Here is a 7254-nt window from a genome sequence, read left to right as displayed (position 1 = left end):
GAAGTATTTTTTAAAAAGAATTTTGTAGGAATCCCTTTTAAAGGAAAAAACCTCTTATAGACCATCAATGTTGATTTAAATTGTACTTACTAACAGACAGAGATACAGTCTCAAGCCCAGTTTTGCATTTTACCTCTTTTGGTGTTTTGACTTCAATATTATTAACACAGATTCTCTACTTGCATAGGTTTGTTTTACAGAATGGTATTAATAAGTTTGAGGTACTCACATCTAACACCGAGCCACAACTCTGCCATGTCTGTGGTAAGGAGGTTTCTGTGGCTCGATAGCTCTTTGCAGTGGTCTTGTTCGTTTGAGGTAAGGTTGTACTGAAATGTAGCTGTAAAGTTATCAACCCTATTGTTTCTGGAATTGGGGAGAGAACGTTCTCTGCTGTATACTTACTGCCACTAACTGTTGCAATCAGGTATGTGTAAAGACAAGACAGTGCAATGCTTGCTGGTGAAGGTCAAGTGGTGTTGACCCCAAGGTACAGGTGCCTTAGCTTGGAGTGTCAGTACCACCAAGTGGAAAGAAATTCCCCTGACCTCATTTTCTGTTTGAGCAAGAATGAACCCTTTGTTCATATAGCAGTTGAGAATATGACTTCACTGTCCTCTAGTATAAACATGATCATTAACACCAACACAAACATGAACCATAAGAGGCCAGCCTGAGGATCTGATCCACACTTGTTTCAATTTCCCTTCCATTGTCATTGAAATGAAAGTATAGTTTTTAAATTTCCATTGAGAAGATACACACTCCCGAAAAACCCAAGCACAGACTCTCAGGCTCAGAGGGAAAAAGTCAGGCACAATCAAACCCTCCACAGAAATTCTAGGCATAGGGCTGGCAGTCAGCCTTCCTAGATAAAATCATTTCACTAGGCGCAACCTGTCCTGGGCTGACCCAGTTTGGACAAGGTCCCCTCAAAAAAAAGGTCTTTGGTCCTCTCCCACACCCGGAAATAATAGGAAAATAAATAACACAGCAATTGTGGTATTCGAAGGAACACTTATTTATTCAACAAACGCTTGTTGAGCACCTACTATGTCCCAGGCTATCTGCACATGGGGAACATAGTTATCACAAATCTAGAAAGAGACAAAGAGCAAACAGACCAGTGCCATGCAACATTTCTCGGCCTCAGCATTATTGACATTCTGGGCCATATAATTCTTTTTTGTAGGGTACTGTTCTATGCATGACAGGATAGGTAGCTGCATTTCTAGTCTCCACCAACCAAAGGGAGTGGCATCACCCTTTCCTACCCCAGTCAGGACAAACATGTCTCCAGACATTGCCCTATTTCATGTGAGGGCAAAATCAGAACTAAGCCTTCCTAAAGGAAATGAGAGCTGGGCTGAGCTACTAAGGACATGTATGAGTTACCCAAGAAGACAAAGAGCTAAAGGGTATTCCAGAAAGAGAGAACATCATCTGGAAAAGACACAGTGGCATGAGAGAGCATAGCGTGTTAAGAGAAATAAAGTACCTTAGTTTTGTTTTGTGTGATATGTGCTGAAGAGGGGGCAATACAGTACAATGATATGCATTAAACACTTAGGAATAATATCTTTAAATATTTGTCAACAATCGGGGTGCCTGGGTGGCTCAGTTGGCTAAGTGTCCCACTTTGGCTCAGGTCATGATGTCACGGTTCATGGGTTAGGGCCCCAGCAACGGGCTCTGTGCTGACAGCTCAGAGCCTGGAGCCTGCTTTGGATTCTGTGTCTCCCTCTCTCTCTCTCTCTGCCCCTCCCCTGCTCGTGTTCTCTTTCTCTTTCTCTCTCAAAATCAAAGATTAAAATTTTTTAAATTTTAAATATTTTGCAAGAATCAAAATGAAAAAGAAGCTTTACTAAGAAAAAGTTGTCCTAAGTGGAAATATATAATACAGATTCCTAGACAGTAATCTTATAAAGATGGGAATTTATGAAGATGTGAATTTGTCCCTAATTAATGTATAATAATAAACATGATTTAATTATTTTTATTATAATTATTACTAATAAAATTTATTGAGATTTTACTATGTGCTAGGTATTAGTTTAATAAATTAACATATAATAATATGTATAATTTATATAATTATATATTCATTTACATAAATTACCTATGCGTACTTTAATTTTCAGAATGACTTTATGAGGTAAGTAGTAGTATTATCTCCATTTTGTAGATGAGGAAACTGAAGCACAGAAAGATTAAAGAATTTGCCTAAGGACACTATAGTAGTCAAGAGGCAGGGGATTCAAACCTAGGCAGACTTTCTCTAGAACCTATGCTACATACCAAAATTCTAATCAAAATACCAGTGAGAGTTTTTCCTTCAGGAATTTGACAAAGTTGTTTATCTATAAAAAGCAGCAAATGAAATTAACTTTTAATAGTTTTTTTAAGAATAAAATAAAAATTGGGATACCTGGGTGGCTTAGTTGGTTGGGTGTCCCACTCTTGATCTCAGCGCAGGTCTTGATCTCAGGGTCGTGAGTTCAAGCCCCACTTTGGGCTCTGTACTGGAGGTAGAGCCTACTTTAAAAAAAGAAAAAAGAATAAAATAAAAATAGTGGTCTAACTGCCAGATATTTAACCAAATTCTAAAGCTATGGTAATTAGGGGCACCTGGGTGGCTCAGTCAGTTGGGCGTCCAACTTCGGTTCAGGCCATGATCTCATGGTTTGTGGGTTTGAGCCCCACGTCGGGCTCTGTGCTGGCAACTTGGAACCTGGAGCCTGCTTCAGATTCTCTGTCTCTTCTCTCTCTGCCCCACCCCCGTTCACTCTCTGTCTCTGTCTCTCTCAAAAATAAACATTACAAAGTTTTTAAATAAAACAAATAAAGCTATGGTAATTAAAAGTGTGCTTTGGCCCAAAGATGGACAGACAGATCAATGGAAAAAAGTCTAAAATTAGAAAGACATATATGTGAATTTAATGTAAATAGAGGAGGTTTTACAAAGGCATTGAGAAAGAAAAGATTATTCAATAAGAAATTGCCAAAACTACACATAATATTAATTAGCTTTCTTGAAAGAAAAAAAGAATTATAGTAGCAGTCAACATATATATCAAAATAGATTCCAGATTAATTAAATGTAAAAATATATAAGATACTTTTCAGTCTTCTAAAATTCTAAAATAATTCTAACATTGCTTTTATCTCCTAACTTGAAAATAAATTTCTAAGCATAGAAATGATGGAGGAAACACAAAAGTAAACTCTTTTGACTACATCATTCAGCAACCATTTATTAAGCATATATTATGCACCAGGTATGCTCATCATACAATTATGTGAAGCACATAAATGGAATACATAAGACCATGCAAAAATTTAAAAAGCAAATAATCAATGAGAAAAGATATTTTTGGTAATTACAACAGTATATTAAGATATTTAACAAATAAATTATTTATATAAGTTGATAGGCAAAATGCGAAAATTCTAGTACATAAATGAGGAAGAAGTACAAACTGACAATTCAGGAAAAGGAAAAAAACAAATGCTTCATAAGTATTTGTTTTTTATTTTTAAAAAACCTTTTAATGTTTTATTATCCATATTTGAGACACAGGGAGACAGAGCATGAGCAGGGGGGCAGAAAAGAGAGGGAGACACAGAATTCGAAGCAGGCTCCAACCGTGAGATCATGACCTGAATAGAAGTCAGACGCTTAACCGACTGAGCCACCCAGGCGCCCTCATAAATATTTTCTTTTTAAAAAAAGTTTCAAACTCATTAGTAATCAAAGCAATGCAAATTAAAACAAATGGTCATATATAACTTACCAAATTCAATAACTAGATAAGGGTGCAGTGAAACAAGATCTTTCAAATATTGCTGCTAGAATAATATTCATGGGGGGAAAAGTCCAGTTCTATAAAAAAAAGATTTTTTAAAACTTCACACCCTTTGACATCTTAATTCTACTCTTAGGAATCTATCCTGAGTTAACAGAAATGCCGGCAAATAGTTATACAAAAAATCTTCACCATACCGTTGTTTTTCACACACTCACACACACACACACACACACACACACACACACACACAACTGGGGGAAGGGTATGATCCAAATTTATAAGAATAGATGCTGTTTAGGTGAACCTTTATGTAATTGAATACTAATATGCTAGCATTAAAATACTAATTTTCTCATAACAAATTAAATGTTTAATATTAAATATATTAAATGATGTTTACAAGGAGATTTAATTATGTATGCAATTAAGTAAAAAGTGCAAAACATCAAGTTATATAATCTCTTAATCATGTGAAAATATATATACAAAGAAAGGATAAAAAGGAAATATACCAAATATTTTGTCTAGGATTTGAAATTATGAGTGATTTGTTAAAATTTTCTCTACCTCCAAATTTTCTCTTTTTTAAATTTGTTTTAATGTTTATTCATTTTTGAGAGACAGAGAGCATAAGCAGGGGTGGGGCAGAGAGAGAGGGAGACACAGAATCTGAAGCAGGCTCCAGGCCCTGTGCTGTCAGCACAGAGCCCCGTGCGGGGCTCGAACTCACAGATGGTGAGATCATGACCTGAGCCAAAGTCGGTCGCTCAACCGACTGAGCCACCCTGGTGCCCTTGTACCTCCAAATTTTCTATTATGAGTACCAAAAGGAGGAATCAGAAATTAGGGACATACAGTGTGGTAATACTTTGAGAGAAAGAAATTAATAGATGTATCAATTATTTGTCTCACTAGTCTACTCATTTTATTGCTATTTGACCACCATTTTTGCCTAATTACCATAGAAGGTTTTATACATATTAATGTTCCTAAAAAGGTGTAAAGAAAAGGTGAGAAAATTTTTTTTCTCCAATATCAGTAAAATAATATAAGCTTCTAAACATTTATAACCTGAAATGGTACTGCCAGAACCATATTTAAATGTGAACATAAGGATGATTTCCCCAAAGAAACCAGCAAAACATTTTGCTCCACTTTAACGGTTTTAAACAAAGCTATATCAACTCCATTATTGTTAAACAAAATCAGACCATGAATAACAATAATGATTATTATAAATAGTTATATAATGATATGATTATAATTATAATTATAATAAAAATAATAAGTATTATTATATATTGTTATAGTCAGACCATAAATTATTATTATTATTATTAGAGACACATTTAATGTATTTTGACAAAGCCTCTTACATGAACGAAGAAGCCAGATTTTCCTCTGTGGACCCCCCATTCACTCTTTGGCAGTGACACTTAAAAAGCAGTGGTCCAGGAGCGCTTGGGTGGCTCAGTCGGTTAAGCATCCGATTTCAGCTCAGGTCACAATCTCACGGTCCGTGAGTTTGAGCCCCGCATCGGGCTCTGGGCTGATGGCTCAGAGCCTGGAGCCTGCTTCCGATTCTGTGTCTCCCTCTCTCTCTGCCCCTCCCCCGTTCATGCTCTGTCTCTCTCTGTCTCAAAAATAAATAAACGTGGGGCGCCTGGGTGGCGCAGGCGGTTAAGCGTCCGACTTCAGCCAGGTCACGATCTCGCGGTCTGTGAGTTCGAGCCCCGCGTCAGGCTCTGGGCTGATGGCTCGGAGCCTGGAGCCTGTTTCAGATTCTGTGTCTCCCTCTCTCTCTGCCCCTCCCCCGTTCATGCTCTGTCTCTCTCTGTCCCAAAAATAAATAAAATAAAAAACGTTGAAAAAAAAAAAAAATTTAAAAGAAAAAAAAAAAAATAAATAAATAAATAAATAAACGTTAAAAAAAAATTTTTTTAAAGCAGTGGTCCACTTTATAGCACAGAAAACCCACCAGAAAATGACAAATTAAATCTTCCAAATGTTTTTAAACCTAGCAATATTTATTTCACATTTAAAAAGTATGTAGACTTACATTTTCTCTCTACTCATTCAGTATTCTACTAGGTAGAAACACCTTCAGTTTATCCTTTAAAATTAACTTTTCTTGGGGCGCCTGGTTAAGGTCTGACTTGGGCTCAGGTCATGATTTCAAACCATGTGTTGGACTCTGTGCTGACAGCTCAGAGCCTGGAGCCTGCTTCAGATTCTGTGTCTCCGTCTCTCTCTGCCCCTCCCGCACTCATGCTCATCTCTCTCTCTCTCTCTCTCAAAAATAAATAAATATAAAAGAAAATTTTTCTAATTAAAAAAAAATAAAATTGACCCTTTCTTCTCCCAAAAAATAAAATCACTGTCACCATTCCAAACAGGAAAGAAAGCTAATTCATTATTACAGAATAACTTTTTTTCCCTGTCTTGAAATCTCGCATAAAAATATTTCCATAGGGAAGGGGAGAGGAAAAACTGCCATGTGAGAGTAGATAACTTGTAAAAACCTATTTTTTTTTATTTTTCCATTTTCAATTGACTATTTCAGTGGTACCGTAGTCAAGGTATGGGGTGGGTGTTAGACCAATGTCATAAAATGAACATAAATGTTCCAACATAAATGTTGGAAACCAAACATCTACAGATCTCTTTATGAATAAAAAGCCGGCTTCTTGGTTGAAATAAGAGCAAAATGGACTCTGTCCACAGAAACTGTGGCAGAATCATTCCAGAACTATTCCAATATTTTCCAATCTAATCCCCCTCCAGCAGCAAAGATCAGAATCACTTTTTCTGGTTGTTCCCTCCCCACCTTTTGGACTTGGCCTTGTAACTTGGCTTAGGGAAAACAGACACACCAACACTGTTTCACCCTAAGTGATGTAACTCTTGCTTACTCTCTTCTTTTGAGTTTTGTGGCTCATGATTCACTCTCTACACTGATCACAGAACCTAAAGCAAGGGATGCACTTGAGGGGAGTATTGCCTCCATTCATACTAGGGGGAGACCTTCCATATTTGCTTTCTGTGTTTGCTGGGTAAAAAGCTGTGGGAGCAGTGGCTGGACGCACTCAAGATAACATTGAAATGTCCAGATGCACAGGCTTGTTTCCTGGAGAACCTGTACAGGTTAGACATTGGTGGGTGAGTGTGTTTCCCAGCCTGGAAACCCAGAGTTGGGTAAGCCAGAATTAAAATGGTTCCAAATTCAGACACCTGATACACATGACCCCCCAGGAAGTGGCAGGTTAATCAATTCTCGAACAAAATCGAATTGGGTAGTCAAAATGCAATGGCTAATTTCTGGCCAAGTCTCTCTTTTTCAGGATTATATAATTCTTGATATTTTGACCAACTGTAGTAAAAACTTTTCTGCCAAGTGTGGAAGACAGTGTATGAGATCCGGGAGGGCTCTGAAGTATTCTATTTA

The sequence above is a fragment of the Panthera onca genome, chromosome C2 (assembly GCF_046562875.1).
Source record: "Panthera onca isolate mPanOnc1 chromosome C2, mPanOnc1 haplotype 2, whole genome shotgun sequence".
In the NCBI taxonomy this organism is placed as follows: domain Eukaryota; kingdom Metazoa; phylum Chordata; class Mammalia; order Carnivora; family Felidae; genus Panthera; species Panthera onca.
The sequence above is the reverse complement of the archived record's forward strand: the minus strand, read 5'-3'. Positions refer to the sequence as shown.